Raw genomic sequence first — 20246 nt, 5'->3', positions numbered from 1 at the left:
ACTATCTCAATAACTAAGAAAATGATGAAAGAAGCATGCAACACACAGAAATACCTTTTGCTTGCAGAAATCAGGGACAGCTCTCAACCTGAAGGGCCTGTTGGAAAGAGTGACACCTGAAAACCCTCTATTTACTGGGGAGAAAGACATTCAAGAAAGTTCAACCCAAATAAGGCAAGGGATAAGGTTTCAGGGGTTTGCTTGGTGATGTCTTGTGGTCAGCAGATTTGACTGACATCTCGGAAAGCCACGCCCATCTCAGGTGCTATGTGGGATCAAAAGCAGAGCAAGCCAAAAGGACATACGTTGTCGCACAGCCCAGTTAGAGAAGCAATGTCAGTCCAGTCCCCTCATGTGCTCAAATGTTCTCAGCTCACACTCATAGTCCATGACTGGCTCCTGACATGAACATGAAGGAGCAAAGAACCCTGGGGATCCTGAATTTATCCTGGAGGTAAATATATGACTTCAGCCATGAATACCATCACTCCATTTCTTTCCGTAAGTTCCAAGAACATGCCTCAAAGACAGGACAAAATAAAGAATTGAAGAATGGAAGAAGAGAAAAGGAAAGTTACATCCACAGGGGGGAGAAGCTGGCTGGGCTGGGCAGAAGTGAAGAGAAATAAGATGAGTGTGGTACCCAGGATGGAGGAGGGTAGGAGAGAGTTGTTATGTCCAAACTGTTGGATTTGTTTAGGAGGAGATTTGGGGAAATGATGGATGAAACCATAGAGAACAAGAATAAATGAGACATGGGGAAGAGGAGACAGGCTGGGTAGGCAACTCCTTAAGACTTTTGCTGCAAAAGAAAACAGAGGATGCTAGAATAAGAGGGGCACCTGTGTGTGTGTTATGCTTCAGAATGCTTCCATGTTGCTGGAAGTGGCAGGGGTTGGCCCCTGATACCTGAGACACAGCAAGAGCAAGGACCAGTATAAGAGAGGATCAAATCTAGATAGTGCACAAGAAGCAAACTAAACAGAGGAAAAATTAGTTTAAACTTTCTAATTCTCTTTTCTACTCACCCCCTCACCCAACAAATGACAATTAAAAAAGTTGATTTGGGGGCAGATTTATTTAGGATATGGTGGTTCTTTCTTCTTTCAGTTTGTAATCTTTTCTCCCAGTAGGATGAATTCTTCATTCTAATTCTGACTCATGCCTGGATAGAGGATCTTGAAAAATAACTCCAGCTGGGTGTGGAACGATATCTTCTACACCACATGAAGGTCTCGTGGTACTTGGTGAGGAAGATGGAGGACCATCTAAACAGGAAACAAATAGGATTTCCTTGGTTTAATGCCAGCCCAACACTCATGGCAAAAGGCAAGGAGAAGTGAGAGAGCTCCTATTTAGATGTGCTGTGGAACCCTTTGAATTTCTGCCATATTCCCAGGGTTCCTGGTTGGGTAAATGTGCCAGTTACTAAGAACATTAGCTTGCTAGCTTGTTTGACAGACCAATTTCTCCTGTGCACCCCTCCTTCTTTCATCCTTTCTTTCTTCCTTTGAAACATGTTCCTGGCACTCTGGAGAAGGATGGAGTGACAGTGCTGACGGCTGAAGTCATCTATTTATCCCCAGAGTAAGCACAGAGTAGGCGGGAGATTACGCAAATTAACATAGATTGTGCATCCAAAAATACTCTGGCCTTAATAGAAGAGCAGGGCAGCTGTCCCAAGCCCTGACCTTCCCTTGGATTGCCCTGACTGTACTGTCCCCTGCTCAACAGGAAGGGTGCTAACTTCTACCAAAGACAAGACATTGAGTCAGACCTGCATGATTTTATTTAATCCTCCCCTAATTCAGAAAGGTAAGTATTCTTACACTCATGTTACTCTTGAAAGAACTGTAGTTGAGATGTATTAAATAACTTGATTGAGACTGGATTATATTTATTTATTTTTACATCCCTTATCTCTTCCACAAAGGATGTTAGATGGTGCTGAAAGATTGAGATGGCGGGGCATTGAGGGGAAGGGTGGCCTTTGTTGATGTAAGCAGTTCTCCATTCAGGATCCAAACCTATCAGCTGATCAGTGAGTTAGATTACAGGAGCCCCTCTCTTTTTTAATGTTCTCCCTTTCCTACTCCTACCATGACAGTTTTGTGTCAAAGATCACTTCAAGCAAAGGGGTGATTTATGCCAAGGTTTTCTGTTCATGCTTGTGGCTTCTGATTTCTTCCTCCAGTGCTGTCCTTATAACTTCCTCCAATGTAGGTGACTCTTGGCCCTTTCCCTCTTATTAAGCCCTACTCCAGAGGAAGAAACAAATAAACTCATTCTCAGAAAGGTGCCAATTGTGCATCAGTTCTAGTCCTAATGCCTTTTCCAGAGGCATTTTCTTTGTTAAAAGGAGGAAGAAAAGACATAAACAGAAAAAAAAAATCCTTTCAGGGAACAGCTGTTGTAATCAGTGGGCAGTTGGGCAATTGAGGTGCATTTCCACCATTTTCACCTGGGGAAGTTTTCTGTGGCTCTGCAGAGCACTTGACACCCTTCAGTTTGCCAAGGTAACCACAGTGAGGAAGAGGCCAGCTTGGGAGTGACAGGACTCACCCTCCAAGGCTTCTACCTTTCCTCCTCCTTTGGTTTACATTCTCATATTTCAGGTTTAATATGTCCTTGAATTTGGGTGAAGGAGAGAAATTTGGTTTACATGTATGTCATTGATAACTCAGAAGAAAGGAATAGGGTCCTCTAAATTAATTTAAGGAGACTGAAACATTTTTTTGAAGGTCAGGTAAAATTAAATGGCCTGTACATTTTCTAGTTTCTGGCATTTTTAAAAAGGAACCGAACACCCCTATATAAGAAAGATTGGGTAAAGATGGTCAGAGTTTATATTTAAAAATTTATAGTTTTTAATGTGTTTTGAAAAATATTAGTAATACAAGCTCATTGATGCAAATCATGGACTACAGAGGCACTCTCTTCTTCTAGAGATATTAGTTTGGCATGTAGCCTTTCATAGTTTTCTCTGTGATCTTACAAACAGACCTATTAAATGTGGATTTATATAAATATATTGTATATGTATGTGCATATACATATATATACATATATGTATGTATACACACATATACATAAAGCATACAGTAGGATTTATTTTCCAATTCCTAGAAATAAAAAAATATGCTTTCAAACTGAATTAATTACCTACAACTTGCTTCCTTTCACTGACAATAAGTCCTGGACTTCTCTCCAGGGAATACAAATAAACCTAATTCTGCTTTTCAATACCATATTCAATAGCATGTCAATGTCACAATATATCTGAGCATTCCCCTGTGGAGGTACATTATGTCATTTCCAGTGCTGTGCCTCCATGAGGTTATAAGTTCTGAAGTGTGAAGAACATCCTCAAATTGATCAGGATCAGAAAATCCAGTGGTGAATGGGCAAAATTTATAAACAGATAATTCACAGAGTAGGGAAGGAAAATGTCCAAACATTGCCACAGTGTGGCTGGGCACAAATCACGAGCCACTGAAGCAGGAACAAACTTTATTTCTGAACTCCACCAGCACACTCCACACACGCTCCCCAGGAATTCTCCCCTACGAACCACGCATGCGGGGTTCTCTTGGGACACACTACACCAACAGGAAATCCCTCCTCCGGAATTCTCTCCTACCGCACTTCCCCAACCAATGGGAACTCTCCAGGAGAAAGTAGCAGGCCTAGGTGGACAGCAGGGGTCTAATCTCCAATTGAATGCAAATCTTAACATAATCATTATCATCTCAATGGCTTGCTGGGGTCACCTTTCAACCAAAAATGCCATGCGTCATTCCTACTTGGCTGTGGCTCTCAGTGAAAGATGATATATCAAGAACTATGTAATGTTTTGAACAACCAACAATAAAAAAAAAAAAAAAAAAAGCAAAAGATAAATAAAGAGATGATCAACTCTCTGGGGTCACCAATATGCAAATAGAAATAATTTGCTGCATTCTTTTTATTCCTTAGGTTGATAAACACTGAAAAGGCTTGTCAACATGTATTGTAAAGAACAAGGTCTAGAAGGTGGGAGCATATGTTGTAACTCAGTAGTGTGTTTCAAAATCAGGGCTGCTTAGCCTCTTGATGCTGCAGCTCCCATGTGGAATCATAGCACATGTGATAAAAACACCAGAGATGGGCGCTTTTCAAGGAATACAATTTCAAAGATGTTTACTGTCAGTTTGACCTTCAGATCCAGCAATTTTATTTCACTCTGACGCTTGCAAGAGAGAAATCTGATTTTGACAGAAGTCTTAGCACAGTGCCAGGTTCACAGCTCAGTGAATGCTTACTGTCACTGTCATTGGCAAACTGAATCGAGAAGTAAAAACAACACAATAACAACAAAACAAAACAAAACAGGGAAAATCAGAACCGAAGACTAAGTGACCATGAAAAGGCACCCGTGAATGTTTGTGGAGTATCTGTGAGCATGAATTCCATGCAGATGTTCTACTCTCCCCAGAAACATAAGCCCCAGGAAGGTGGGGAAGTCACGTGTGTGCTCTTGCTACCAGGCGGAGTGCTGCGGTCATGTAGTGAATGTCAAACAAGAAAACTCCCCCAAAGGATGGCTCTAATTATTTTCTCCAGTTGTGTGTATCTGCATTGAACTTTGATTTGTCCATAAAAATAATGCAAGCTTTTAATCTTTTCCTTACGTTTTTTAAAACTACTTACATCTACTCTACTCACATTACAATTTCAGAGCACTAGTATTCCAATATCTTTCTTGGAGGTTCTGGACAAATCATATAGGCATTATGTGTCATCCAGCAATTATGGACTTTGTACCCACTATGTCCTGAGAACTACTGCAAGTGCTGAAATGATACCTATGACAGGTCTCGGCTCTGGAGCACTGTTTGAGGTGTGGGGCTGCAGGGTGAGATGGTGTGCCGAGGAGAAGGTTGAAATTTTAATAAATGTAGTGCAATAAGTACTTAAAACAAAGGAATGTATCCCCTTAAGAGGAGATGACATTCGAGTCTTGAAGGGTGAGTGGACTTCTTTCAGAGGGGATAGGAGGCAGGAAAGGACACAGAGAAGAGCAGAGATTGGTGGAGTGCACAATGGGAAAGAAGACCAGATGTTCCTTCACACCTGGATCATAAAAGGCTCTACTGAAGAAGACAGGGTCCAAGAAGAGAAAACCAATGAGGCTATAAGTAGGAGAAAGGAACCAAGTTACACTTTCATAAAACAGATTCTAGAATTGAGGCTGGGTAGAGGGCTGGTTGTAGGGAAGACACCAAGGATCTTATATAATGACATTGAAGGGACACCATGATGTTTTCGTTAAGATCACAGCCCGAGCCAGGGTCTTGGGCTCAAGTCCCAACTTCATCATTTATTAGCTATGTGATCTTGAGAAGGTTACTTATTTCCCCATCTATAAATCAGAGATAATAAAAGTCCACCTCATGGAGTTTCTAGGAGAATTAAAAGTTAATATTTATAAAGTGCTTAAGACAATGCCTCATGCATAGTAAGTGTATTGCAACTAATTGCTAATTAAAATAATAATTCTGAGTAACAGATACTGAAAGTCAAGACTAAGTAATTGGCAGTAGCAACAGAAAGGAAGGGCTGGCTAGAATTGAGATGTTTATTTTCCAGGCAAAATTTAAGAGGTTTTGATGACCAGTCAGTTGGATGTGAAATGAAGATGTGAACAAGCTAGACTCTGAAGTAATACGGCCCCAGTCTCCATGAGAGGATATTCAATATCACTCAAAAACTCACTTTCCTGCCAGGCACAGTGGTGCATGCCTATAATCCCAGTGGCTTGGTAGGCTGAGATAGGAGGATTGCAAGTTCAAAGCCAGACACAGCAAAAGCAAGGTGCTAAGCAACTCAGTGAGACCATGTCTCTAAATAAAATACAAAATAGGGCTGGGGATGTGGCTCAGTGGTTGAGTGCCCCTCAGTTCAATCCCCGGTACCCTCCCCTGCTAAAAAAGACCTCACTTTCCCTCTCTGTGAAATAAAGCTGCTAATGAATGAATGTATAATCTCATATGGCTGTTCTAGTGCTTAAACCAGAAAATGTATATAAAATACATAGCACAGTGCCTGACAGTAAGTTCTCAATAAATGTTACTTCTATTATGATGACTCAAAGTTTATAGGGAGGATGAGAGAGAATGGTTTATGGTACTATTCACCAAGAGGACCTCATGGTGTTAAGGATAGAAGAAAGACAGCAAGTTGCATTTTGAACTGAATTTGAGATACTTGCAGGACATTAAGTGTGATATCTTGTTGGGAAATGGCTCTGGAATTCCAGTGAGAGGCTTTGAGATTGCCATATATAGGTTATAGAATCAGATATGATCACCTACAGAGTGTTTCCTAGGTAGTGGGAGAGAATATTGAGGCAGCACTCTGCAGCCTCCCCACTCCAACACTCATGGGTCAGCCTGCAGGAGGAGGAACTGGAAAGGAGAAGCAAGAAAACTGTCTTGTCTTATGTGAAAATTGGAATCTATCCACAAGGATGATCTCATATTTGAAGTGTTACAACACATTCATACTCATTATCTACATTCATGCAATCCTGTAAAGGGTTCTTCAGCAATTTACACTGAAGCTCTGGTTTCACATGGCAGAGCTAAGACTTGAAACCAGGTCTTTCTCTTACAAATCCAGTTTTCTCCCCCCTGTATTTGGCTTTTGGAAAAAAACAAACAAAATAAAACAAAAACTAAGTGAAATGCTGACTTGAGCTAACCTCTTTCTGTAATTTTTGGGACTATAGAACCCATTGAGATTCTCGGAGCAAATACACATTAGTATCCTTTCAATTGCACCCAGGCTGGAAATCTTTTTTGGTCATCTTTGCCTTGGCCCAGGGGACCAGGAAGATTAACCTTGAGGGGTCAGAGTTGAAGAATAGGCTCCCTTTCTCAGGGCAGGTGAGTAGAGAAGGGTGCAACACAGAGATTCTTGCAGGTGTCCTGTAAGTAGTTGGGATTTTTCTGCCCTCATCTTGCCCTAGGTGAGGGACAACAGTTGATATCTTTAGAATTTCTGCCTGTTCTCTTTCACCGGATGAGAGAATGAGAGAGCCTAAGCCTAAATTGGGCTTCTCTGAATTTACATTCTGGTTCTGCTACTTGCCAGCGAAGTGACTTTGGGCTTGTCACTGAACTCTTAGAAGATTCAGTTTCCTTTTTCAGAAAATGAGGCTAGTAATATCTTCCTAAAGGATGTGTTGTTTTTGGCAAATATTGATGCTCAGGAACAATTTGATTGAGTCTTAATTCAGATTAAAACCCCTCTGTGGCTCTCCATTGTTCTGGAACAAAGGTTACTTTATCTCAACTGGGCTGAAGCTCCTGGAGAGGCTCAGCCTCTACCTTTCAGCCTCTTTCTACATCATGGATTGCCAGTCCTTAGCCTTTTTCCTGTTCCTGCTACTTACCATGCACCCTCTAACCACAGGCCTTTGCATCTCATCTATTGACTCCTCTCTCTATCCTCCTCTTCTCCTTGGCAGTTTAACTTCTACTCACTTTATTTTTGGTACCAGGAATTGAACCCAGGGGTGCTTAACAACTGTCACAGCTCCAGCCCCCTTTTTTTTGTATTTTACATAGAGATAGGGTCTCATTGAGTTGCTTAGGGCCTTGGTAAGTTGCTGAGGCTGGCTGTGAACTTGTGATCCTCCTGCCTCAGTCTCCTGAGCTGCTGGGATTACAGGTGTGCACCACCATGCCTGGCTCTACTCACCTTTAAGAATTCAGTTCATATGTTCCTACTCCAGAGAAGTCTTCTCTGATTTGTAGAAGAATTTACCCCATCCTTTTTCTCTGTGCTTAGAATAGGTGTGATTTTTTTTTTCTTATTGAATTGTATGGTTTTTTGATTTATGGTTGGGAAAAATAGAACTATGTTTTTGTTAACTTTGAAATTTAAGGCAGGTAGCTTGTCACAGAGTAAATTCTCCATATTTGTTCATTAACCAAATGGATGAGATAATGTATGCAAAATTCTTGACCATCAGAAATGCTTGATTAATTTCAGTTGATTTCATAGACCCAAGAATTGTGCCAGACACCTCTCATGTCTGTAAAGCTCTGGGGCCCTCTGGAAGACAATATTCCTTTATGAAATTAATATCGTCTTTGAACTTGTGCAAAAACAGTTTGAATACCAGTTTAGCTTACTACCTGAACAAGTTTTGTCGTCACTCTCATTTCCCATTGCTTCATCTGCAGAATGGGGCAATAAATCTGTCCCAAGGCTATTCTGGTTTTTATAAATATTTTTGGAGTGCCTTCTACATGCCAGGCCTTTTAGAATTTAGAAGATTCAGTTTCCTTTTTAAGGAAATGGATCTAGTAATATCTTCCTAAAGGATTTGTTGTTTTTGGCAAATATTGGTGTTCAGAACAATTGGATTGGGTCTTAATTCAGATTAAAACCCTTCTGTGGCTCCCCATTGCTCAGGGACAAAGGCTACTTTGTCCTCTGGAAATAGAACTGGGAACTTTATCAATAAAAGTAGTTGCTCATATTGTAGTGGGGAAGACAGGAAATAAATAAGGCAAACAAATATCTCCTATGGTATGAAGGAGAAAATGCAGCAGCAAGGGGAAGAGAGGTGTGCAATTTGAGAAAGCTGTATCTAAATGACGAAGTGAAGAGTGTAAGAGCATTTTAGGCAGAGGGGAGATAAGAACAAAGTATACTCCTGAGCAGGAGTGTACTTGGCATAGTTAAGTAATAGAGTAGCCTGTTTCCTTGGCTGGAGAGAAGGGTTATAATCAGAGAGGTCTGAGAGGTGACAGAGGCCAGGTCACATAGGGTTTTATGGGTTACTATAAGTGCTTTGATTAAGTACTTTAGTTATGGATCACTATAGGTACTTTAAATTGGGAGGGTTTTGGATCAGGAAGGGCTATGCATTTCAATATGTTAATAGGCTCACTCTGGCTGCTGTGTTCAGAGTAGGATGGACAGGGCCAAAGGAAGAAATGGGGAGAAGAGCCAGAAGAGAGATGCTGGTGGCTTGAATCAGGGTGGCAGCAACAGAAGTGGTAAGGGGTGGTTAGGTTCTCTCTATATTTTTAAGGTAAAGCTGATTTGCTAACAACTTGGTTGTGAGATATTAGAAAAAAAGATTCAAAGGAGAAGGAACAACAGGAAGAAGGGAAGGAGCTAGCATTTACTGAGTTGGGGAAAGTTTGGGGAGAACTTGTCACATGGAGTGGAAATCAGAACTTCATGTTTGGACTCTTAAATTTAAGATGCCAAGGAAAGATATCCAATGGCTGTTAGATATGAGTGTGGAGTTTAGGGGAGAGGTCTGACATGGAGATATGAATTTGGGAATTGTTTGCAAAAAGATGGTATTTAAAGCCATGAGAACAGACAAGAACAATATCCAGTGTAATGTTGATAAATTCAATTTAAAAACAGAGATTAGATCCAAGGATTGAAATTTAGAGTTAAGAGTGGTAGGGAATGCAAGCAGGGGAGGCAGGAGGAAGATGGGGTGAGTACAATATCCAGGAAGCCAAATGAGGAAAGTGTTCAGAGAGGAGGGAGGGACTGACTAGGGTCGAGTGCTATTGGAAAGTCAAGGAGGACGAGACGTGAGAATGCTTCATTGGGTTTAGTAGTGCAGAGGCTTGTGGTTTTCTTATTATATGCATTTATGTGGGCAATGGAGGAAATATATGTAAGCCATAATAACTTTCTAGGAAGGCTGCCTTTCATTGAAGGGGAGTCCCTTTGGGTCAGCTGATTCTGGATGACTATGTTCAAAAGTATACCTGGAGCCGGAGGCAGTAGCATCTGAGGTCAGCTGGACCCTTTCCATGATGGAGTGAAAAGAATTCGGTTTGGGCAGTTTGTGTAGCCTAAACAGAAAGAAATGAGGAAGAGGATGAAAAGAAAAGGAGGACGAGAGGTTACTGAAATGATCTGAGGGTTGTAAGAAAAATGCCTAATGGTTAGGGCCAAAGAGACTTGAAGGACAGGGTATATTAGGTACTGTAAATACCTGAGATAATCAACTTACAAAGAGAAAAGATTTATTTTGACTCATTGTTTTAGAGGTTGCAATATATGATCAGTTGGCCCCTTTGCTTTTGGTCCCGATGAGGCAGTATATCGTTGTGAGAACACATGGTAGCACAAAACAACTCACCCATCATGAGCCAGAGAGCAAAGAGAGTAAGTTGGGGCCTGGGGCCCCACTATCCCCTTCAAGGTATGCCCCAAGTTCTCCCACTGGACCCTGCCTCTTAAAGGTCTCACTGCTTCACAATATTGCCACACTGGGGACCAAGCCTTAACATATGGGCCTTTGGGAGCGTTCAACATCTGAACCACAGTGTAGTGAATTGTTAGGATGAAATCATCTCACTTTGGCTAACTCTTCCATCAAGTGTATCACATGCACCAATAGCTTTTCTAAGTGTGATTTTTGGGGAGGAGTAGAAACTGAGGGATGAGTTGAATGCCATGCTTGAGTTGATGTGCGACCAGGTGGAGAATGTCTGGGATGGAAGGATGATATGCAAATGAACTGAAAGCAGCAGGAACAAGAATTTTGACCTGTAAATGGTCATGGGAGTGTTAATCTCCCTGGACATTTGCAGAGGGGGTTTGTGTTTCTCCAGTGTTGAGTGGAGGCTTCAGGTGATCTTATCTAGATGATAGTATCCAGAAACATCAGGGTTACAACTTTGAAAGCAGGAAGGCATCAGTATTTTAGGTAGCTTTTTCACTGCCATGACCCCCCAAACCCGAGAAGAACAACATAGAAGAGGAAAAGTTTATTTTGGTTCACAGTTTCAGAGGTATCAGTTGATAGACAGCTGACTACTACATTGCTCTGGGCATGAGGTGAGGTGAGGCAGAATATCATGGTGGAAGAAAGCAGCTCAGAACATGGCCACCAGGAAGCAGAAAGAGATCTGCAGACCAGGGACAAAATATAAACTCCAAAGGCACATCCCCAATGGCTCACCTCCTCTAGGTACTCCCTGCCTGTCTACAGTTACTACTCAGTTAATCTCTATCAGGGATTAATGCACAAAGATTAGTTTAAAGCTCTCATAACCCAATCATTTCACCTTTGAGCTTTCTTGCATCGTCTCACACATGAGATTTTGCAGGACACCTCATATCTAAACCATAATATCAGGAATTGAAAGAACTCTCAGCAAATGTTCCTTTCACTCCTCCAATCTAGCCCTTTTCCAACCAAATGTAAAAATGACTCTCAAAACAGATTATTCATTAACCACTATGATAAACTTCTTGAAGTGGTGCTAGATGGTACAGAATAGTTGAGATGGGGTGAAAAAGCTAATGCAAGACAGGATGAACTCAAAGGCTAAGTGGAATGGTTGAGATGATTAAAGCTATGGCTTGCTTAGTTAATTGATGACTGGCATGCTTTTGCGCTTCCAGGGGCACTGTACAATAATAAAGTACTTTCTCAATAGGACAACAGATTATTCTATGTAGGTAAGCTACAGCAAACAGCCCCCAAATTTCAGATGCTATTCTAACAAGGATTCCTTTCTTGTTCATGGTTAAAACTAATGTGGATCAGTGGGGTTGGAGGGAGGGATGCTGTGTTCCACACTGTCATTCAGGGATCCAGGCTTCTTGATTCTAGTGGCTTCCTATCCCCTCAGATCTCAGACCCTTTGCTGAATATGCCACATCTGATTGTCCAACGAACAAAGAAAGAGTAGGTAGAAAGGAAGGCCATGATCATAGTAGCCTCCGTTCAGTAGTGGCATGCTACTTGCACACATAATGTCAGTGGTAAAGATTGTTCATATGGCATCACTTTTGGGATAAGGGACGTGGGAAAAATGTGGTTTAGCTGAGAACTCATGAAGGGAAACTGGGCTAGTAAGCATTTAAATTTTTTTATTTATGTAAAATTAATTTATTTATTTTAATTAGGTATATATGATAGCGGAATGCATTTTGATTCATTGTACATAGTTGCAGCACAACTTTTCATTTCTCTGGTTGTGCACAATGTAGCATTGCACCATATGTGCAGTCAAACATGTACCTAGGGTAATAATGTCCATCTCATTCCATTGTCTTTCCTGCCCCCATGTCCCTCCTCCTTCCCTCTCTCCCCTAAGCATTTAAATTTTAAATAACCCCTGCAATAGGCCAGGAGGGGGAAAGTAGCATAATTATATAGGAAACTTTTTAAATTGAATGTCAAAATCAGGGTGCCTGAAAAAACACTTTAATACATTTCATTTCATAAGAGAAAATTAAGAACACAAATGAGATGGCAAAGGCATTAAATCTACTTTACAGATAGTGCTTGATGTGAAAGAATCCCACTTCCACTAACATTTAGCACTTATTTATGACATCATTATGTGCATGTTTTGGTGGTAAAAGCAGCATCTTCAAAGGGCTTCTTGCCCAAGTCGAGTCTGAATTGAATTTATCATCAGGAGAACATCAGGGAAGCAGCAGCTCTGTAAGCCACTTTTGGAAGTTCTGGGGACCCTTTTCATGTAAACTGTTTTAAGGAAAATGGGACCTATGGATGTAAAAATAGAAAGTGAGGCAAAAGCCATGTTGTTTTCTCTGATTTTTAGGGAATGGATCAACTGTTTATTTCAATTCAAAGGACAAACCCAGTGTTGTTAGTAATTGGATATAAAATAAATAATTTCTTTTTTTTTTTTTTTGCTACTGAAGCCTGAACCCAGGGGCACTTTTCCATTGAGCTGCATCCCAAGACCTTTGCATTTTTTATTTTGAGACAGGGTCTCACTAAGTTGCTGAGGGTCTTGCTAAGTTGCTAAGTCTGCCCTCAAACCTGTTATCCTCCTGTGTCAGCCTCCTGAATTGCTGGGACTATGGGCATGCACCACTGTGCCTGGAAATAATTCTTATTTTTAATCCAACAGCAGTCATTGTGAATAACATGCAGATAATAGGCTTTTGAATTGCAAACATAGCATGGTTAGTCAAACTTTGTTTTCCTCAAGCAATATAATATAGTAGTCTCCCCTTATCCATAGGAAATAAGTTCCAAGTATCAAACCCTGTACATATTATGTTTTTCCTATACATACATGCCTATGATAAAGTTTAATTTATAAATTAGGCACAATAAGAGATCAACAACAATAGTTAATAAGACAATAGAACAATTATAGCAATATACTAAAGTCGAAGTATCACATGTGGTCTCTCTTTTGATCTTTAAGACAAGTCTGAGTCAAGACAAATATTATTTTTTTTAGATCACAGTTACCTACAGGTAACTGAAACTGTGGGTTGGAGTGACCACTGTCCAGATACCTCCCCCCACTGGTAGTGAAGCGAGAGTATTTGAGAAGAAGCATGAGCATTATAATAAGGTAAGTGAGCAAGAGAGGAATTCTGTGGAGAGTTTTTAAACCATACATACTATTTTCAAAAGAATACTGACATCTTGGGGTAAAAGCTTATAGTTCTGTCGTGTACTAGTCACATGCCATTGCCTGAAAAGGTATCACCAATATAGCCTTGAAATATGAGAATTCCTTTAATTAACATCCTCGTGAACCTTATCATCAGGTTCAATGTGGTTTTTTTTTCTTGATATACTCACTCTTTTGCCTGAGGCTGCCTACAGGAGGCCATGCCCCAACTTTCCCATAAAAATGACTTCCACATTCCACATCCCAATTACTCTGAAGGACCTACCCAAGATGCCTATAAAACCCTAGTACAGTCTACACCACCTTCTAACTAATATTCTACATGTGTTTTTGATCATTGAATCAGATTTTCAAAAGTCAGGATAGTTTTCCACGTGGAGTTTGAGTAAACATATAAACCTTTGTTATTTATATACATGGTTCAAAAAATAACACATGAGGCCAAAGTTGTAGAAAAGGCTTTGGACTTAGAGTCAGAAGGGCTCACTTTTTGGTTCAGTCACATTCTCAGAGTGATACTGGGAAGGTTGGTTAATCTTGTTGAGTCTCAATTCTCTGATTTATAGTTACTCTCAGGGTTATTGTGAAATGTTGGTGAGTTAATGCAGGCCAAGGGCTTACACAGTGAGGTGCTTATGGTAGGCGCTCAGGAGATGAACTTGCTCTTGCCTTTATTAAATGCCTTTAGGTACCAAAAAGGAAAACACATTCAGGTCAAACTGTTCTTGGGAATACTTCTGGTTAAAAGTGATGAAATCTTAAATCTTATGTTGATTTGTAAGATGATAAATGTTTTGGCTTATTTAAAAATCCCAGAAGTGAGACATCAGGGTGGTTCCATCCAGGGGTTCAGAATGTCATCGAGGTTGCAGGTCCACTTTGCTGGGATTCTCTTGGTTCTGCCCTTCTGGTTTTGGCTTCATCCTTGGGTTGGCTTTTTTTTTGTCATGTGATTGCCATCTGCTCCAGGGCCATGGTTTCCTCACTGACACACTGCAGGGAAGATAGTTTCTCCTGCCCCAGATGCCCAACAATCACTGTGGAGTTCCCTCTGGTTGAACCATTTGAGGTCATGGGCTCATCCTTAAACCCATCACTATGACTAGGGAAATCTGATTCCTTGATTGGCTTAGGCCAATCAGGGCTAACCTTTGTGGCTAGAGAGTGGAGTTAAAATTTCTCAAATCACAAAGCTGGGGAATTTCTTGTCTTATTAGAAATGGGGGGAGGAATGAAAACTGAGGAGACAATCCACTGGCAAAGCTACTCCTCTGGTATCTTACCATACCACATACTGCCTTCTTGCCAAACACATATCTTTAAAAGTTCATACTTACCTGAACCTCATACATCTCTTCTTCAAGGGATTGTGGCTGATCTGCCTTCCTCTAGTTAAGTTTCCAGATGTAGCTGTTCACAATCTGGTAAGTTAGAACTAAATATTATTACCCACTGCTTGGAAGAGCCTGCAAATTATGCCTCATTATCCATTCTTTCTTTCATAGTAGAACTCCTGAGGTGTAGCTGGGCATATGCTACCCAGTTAGATGCTACATGTGTCACCCTCCTTTGCATCTGCTCCTTAAGTAGTTGTGGCCATGATTGAATTCTCAACAAAGGGAGGTGACCAAAAGGCACACATGCAACCTCCCAATTGCACCCTTAAAATATATTATTTGTCCTTTATTTCCTCTCTGTCCCACTCCTGGGGAGTGAGAATGCCCTTGCCTTGTGGTGCTGAGCTTGCCAGACAGAGGATCACATTAACCAGGGCAGTGGTTCTCAGAGTGGTCTTGGACCAGAAGCTCAGGGAAAGTATTAGCAATGCATATTTTGGGTCCCACTCAGACCTACTGAGTTAGAAACTATAGCATTGGGAGCCCAGAAACCTCTGTTTCAACAAAATCTCCAGGACATTCTAATACATAGTTCAGTTAGAGAACCACTTTCAGGGGTGACTTGTTGCTTCATACCTCTCAACATTTGGCAGTATTTTCAGTTGTCACAATGTAACTGGAGGGGAAGTGGTGCTGTGGGCATCAAGGGAGGAGGGGATCAGTACACTGAAATATTCTACAAGGCATTATATAGCCCCCCTATGATAAGATTTACATGATCTCAGAAGTAAATAATGTTCAGTTTCAAAAATCCATATCTAAGGGCTGGTGGGATAATGAAATACATCTGGATTCCCTGGCCAATCTATAGAGAACTGTCCACTTGTCTTGGTCTGTCCTCCAAAATGGCAGCCACCAGCCACATATGGTCATTGAGCGCTTGCAGTGGCTAATTTGAATTGAGATGGGCTATAGATTAGTACAAAAAAAGTAAAATACCTCAATAATATTTTATATTAATTGCATGTTGAAATGATATTTGGGACATACTAATTTAAATGAGATGTATTGTTAAATTAATCTCATATATTTTTGAATGTGGATACTAGAGAATTTGAAATTACACTCGAATTTACATTTCTTTACCAGAGTGTTGCTCTAGATTGTTACATGAAAGAGAAACTCCTGACTTTGAGCCACTGTGTTTTTAGATCTTTCCATTGCAGTGGACAAGCCTGTACCACTTTCTATTAAAAAACCTGTAAATATAGAATGATAGAATGGTGGAGGAGAACTTCAAGGAAATTTTGTTCGAACAAATGAACAGTGAGATAATACACATTGGCCATTGTTTGACTGCATATGTCACATCCTGCTTGACAAGAACAGTCAAGTGTCCTTGTCATGGCAATGCAATGAGTTCTTTAGCCAGTCAAATCCTAGTTGTACTTTCTGGAAGGATCTCCTTTGTCCGTTGTCCTTGGCCATCTGAGATGGAATTGGTGCATAAGCCCTTTCTGGAATCTGTATTTATTTGGAGCCCAGTATTTTTTTTTTGGTGCAAATTTGGGGGCCTGGGAAGTGCCTCAGGGGTTGAGTAATCACAGGCTGTTCTCAGCTAGGCTTGGGTTTCTTAGGCTGAATCAAATTCCTTAAGAACTTAGAAGGCTCCTGTCTATTTTCCTCCCATCAATTCCATGAGTTGATAATCAAAGCCAGAGTTCTTGTCTAGCCATCTCTGAGTCTGGGAATTCCTGTCTCTTAGCAACAGGCTTCAGTGCTCTGCTCTACACTGCCAAGATAGCCAGGGATGGACACTTGGCCAAAATTCACCCACCCATTGAATGCTCTCCTGAAGAGCAGCCAACCCAGGACTGCTGCCCCAGAGAGGACTGGGCATTTTGAGGGAGCAGATTGCTGGATCCTCACTTTGACGGTCCATTCTAGGCTTATGAGAAAGCAGTTGATCAGCAGTGGCAGAAGCAGGGGCAGTAGGAGTTGAGATGTGGTGGGGTCACTGTAATGACTGACCACTTGAATGGGAGCAGTGGTTCTGGGCTGCCAAGAGACCGCAAAGTCAACAGTTGTTTCTCTCTTAAATGAGGATTTGTTTTCTGAATATGGTTATGTGACCAGGGTGGTGGTTTTCATAGCTGAGAGCAGGGTGAACTATTTATGTAAGAAATCCCATCTAAGAACTCTCTTCTTGACCTACACAATACCGCTCTAAGTGTGGATCCCAGCTGGTCATGGACCCCTGCAGTCTGCATGCAGTGTACCTCATTCCAGTGGGCGCTGGCTGGTCACTCTAAGTTCCCTGCTCTTTGAAATGGACAGAATAAAATCCCCTCTTAGATTTGTAAGTAGATTTTTCTGGCAGAATAATGAGCCCCTCTTGCCATTAATCTTAATAGGTTGGGGGCGGGGGCTAACAAAATCCATTTTCCCAAGGTCAGGATTATTCTTAAGTGGACTTTGGGAAACAATTTAACCTTTTTTGTCACTCAGACTGAAGAATTAAAATGCATTTCTGGAATTTTTTTCTGGGGTTACCAGGAAGCCAGAGTGAGGCGTGACTGCCTTTGTGTATTTTTCTTTACAAAAACTTTGATGTCAAGGGACATGGGCCCTTCTTAGCTCTGGTTTGTGTTTGTATCTCCATGTTTTGTGCACATTCCCCAGTGGGTACTTCTAGGAAAAAAGAAGTAGCGTAATTATGGACCAAGGAAAATAAAATGGTTTTATGAAGAAAACAGATCAAAACTGAACAAAACAGGAACAACCGTGACCCTGGGATTCTACCCTCTTACAGCCCAGGCCGCTGGGTCACCGGCTCTGTATCAGATTCTCAGACTAAATTCTTCTAATGTGAAACAGTGGGTGGCAACCAAACTCCCTATTTTCTCCCAGGTATGGTGACATAGTAGGAGGTGTCACTTTGAATATGCCCACATGAGGAAGAGAGATGACAGATTCAGCTGCTGCATGACTCAAAGATCCAGGAAATGCATACAAAACGTGGTGTCATTTAGATTTAAAATAAGGATACTTGAATGTTCAGTGTTACTTGCAATAAATATATTAGATTGAAGACTCAGTTTTGAACCTAACCATAACTGGACTTTTAACTATCTAGTTTAAATGACTGGTAACATGAAGCATTTCATAATTTCTGGTTCATTAGTTGTGATCAGATCCTAATTAACATTCCAGGGCCTGGCTTTAGCCAACCTACATAGAAAATTTGAAGTGAGAACACCTTTTTGGGGGTGGTGGTGGTGGTGGCCTGTGTCTTTAGTGATGCGTGTGTTATGTTGTAGTTTGTGTTGTATTTTAGACAAGTAGAGGTTATCTATATTTTCTTTGATATTAACTGGGCAGATTTTCCTGGTCCAAAGATGGTCTCTGTATGTAATGCAAAGGAAAAGTCTTCTCTAGGTGGGAAGGTTCTTATGAACTGATCAGTCAAGGCTAAAAGCTAAACTCCATTTCTCAATTTTAGTGTCTGAGTGAGACCTGAAACTCCCTGTTGCTCCTGGTCTGAAAAACCTACACTGAACACAGCCCAGTCCTCCCACCAGAATCTAAGCTACTTCTTTGGAACCCATTGCCCATTTCAGGGAAAGCTGGTAAGTTTTTTTCTTAAACTCCAACTCACCAAGAGGTGATGTATCCAAATGACTTGAAGGAAAAACATCAAAAGGATTCTAATATTCCATCCAGAAACATCTGATGGACAGGGTCATCCCAGGTGGGGTTTCTCTGAGCAGCAGTGATTAAAGTGGGGAACCTGGTCTGGGGAGAGATAAGTATCACCCAAGGCTGACATTGCCTCCGGACTCACAGCCCTGGCAGGCGGAAGAAAGTGATCTTTGATGCAACTAAAAAACACTGTCTTTTGAAACAGAGTAAGTAGCTCTCTGTCTTCAGTCTGTGGGCTCACAGTGAGTCACTTACCCAGAGTCAATCACAGCAGGAAGGGTCCTGGGGCATATGATTTTTGTATCTCTGTTCCTGAGTTTCAAACTTCCTCTGAATGCTTATTTCTGCAAGATTGGCAGTTTGATCTTGGGTGCCACTGGAATTCTTTTAGTCTAGAAAGAGTATGTACAAGAGGTTCAATACCTTTCCTGAGATTTTCACCTGTACTAGGCTGCGCTTAGCTGGTGCTGCTGAAGATGAGGATGCTCATGCACTGTGACCTTTCTGTGCTTGACTCCGTCCATATTCAACATCACCATACATTGATTCAGTTCTATTTCTGTGGACACTATGCTTACTAAAATCTCCATCACCTCTAACCTGAAAAGTCACAATAATCTCATAATTCGTCCCTAATATCTGTCCTTATTTCTGTCCAAATACTTTCTTTATTCTGGTGTCAGATAATCTTTCTAGGTTGCAAATCTGATCATATAACATCTTTCTTTAAAACACTTAAAGCCCCAGCAGCTCGGGAGGCTGAGGCAGGATATTATGAGTTCAAAGCCAGCCTCAGCAACTTATCAAGGTCCTAAGCGACTCAGCAAGACCCTGTCTCTAAATAAAATACAAAATAGGGCTGGGGATGTGGCTCGATGGTTAAGCACCCCTGGGTTCAATCCTCGGTACCAAAAAAAAAAAAAAAAAGAAAAAGAAAGTAAGAAAAATAAAAAGGAACATTTAAATAGCTTCCCATTGCCCTCTGGGTAAAGCCCCAAATTCCAAAATTCCTGTGATGGACTTTAAGTTCTGCTTAATGGAGTCCTTCCCTTTCCTTTCCTCTCTTTCTGGTCCCCACTATCTCTGTTGCCACTTTGTTCAGTGGTGGTCTTTCCTCTCATGCCACACTTTCCTGAGAGCAGAGTCTGGGAATAACTTGCTCACTGAGGTAGCCCTAGTGTGGTCCTGGGTTTGCTGAGTAGAAGAAATGAATAAATGAAAGAATAACTGCAGGGCCAAAGGCCAAGAATCAAGTAATGACTAAATCAATTTCAGGACTGGGTCCCTGCCTTCTGTTATCTAATAGACGGCTAAAATCTAGAAAGTTAAAGACTTAAGCTTGTTAGGACTGAATGCAGATGAAAGGAATTGGTGTATCTGACTGGTCATGGAACAATACATTGAATACAATTAAAACAAAGTGAAAATTGGATATTTAAGTTCAATGTCTACTAGCACTTATTTTTCTTCTGGTCTAAAATATTTAGGTAGGGATGTTGACTCCAAGATAAATGGGTATAGGAGCGGGCAGATGTTGTCAGGACACACTTCATCTCTGCACAGGGTTTGATAATCTGCAAATGTACTTAGGCTCAATAGGGTAGGCATCTCTGTTCTCATGTGTGCCTTTGTATGCTTATGTGGCTTTTGCATTTGTCACTGGAAAGCTTTTCTGTTGAATGACATGTCTTTGATCTTGCACCCATATCATTTTGGGAAAAAGAGAGATGAAGAGCCTTGTTTATCTGGATGACATTTCTTC

At 41.0% G+C, this 20246-nt stretch overlaps 1 long non-coding RNA gene across 1 annotated transcript in view; it reads left to right on the top strand.

Moving 5' to 3' along the window:
• Positions 1-1696: 1696 nt before the first annotated feature.
• The window catches only part of LOC125610539, a 67421-nt gene continuing 48871 nt past the window's right edge, over positions 1697-20246 (top strand). The window contains exons 1-3 of the long non-coding RNA XR_007340524.1: positions 1697-1815; positions 13266-13382; positions 18285-18411. This is a non-coding gene — a long non-coding RNA (uncharacterized LOC125610539). The remainder of the gene's footprint in view (positions 1816-13265; positions 13383-18284; positions 18412-20246) is intronic.

This window comes from Marmota marmota, unplaced genomic scaffold, assembly GCF_001458135.2.
Source record: "Marmota marmota marmota unplaced genomic scaffold, marMar, whole genome shotgun sequence".
NCBI classification, from domain to species: Eukaryota; Metazoa; Chordata; class Mammalia; order Rodentia; family Sciuridae; genus Marmota; species Marmota marmota.
The sequence above is the reverse complement of the archived record's forward strand: the minus strand, read 5'-3'. Positions and strand labels throughout refer to the sequence as shown.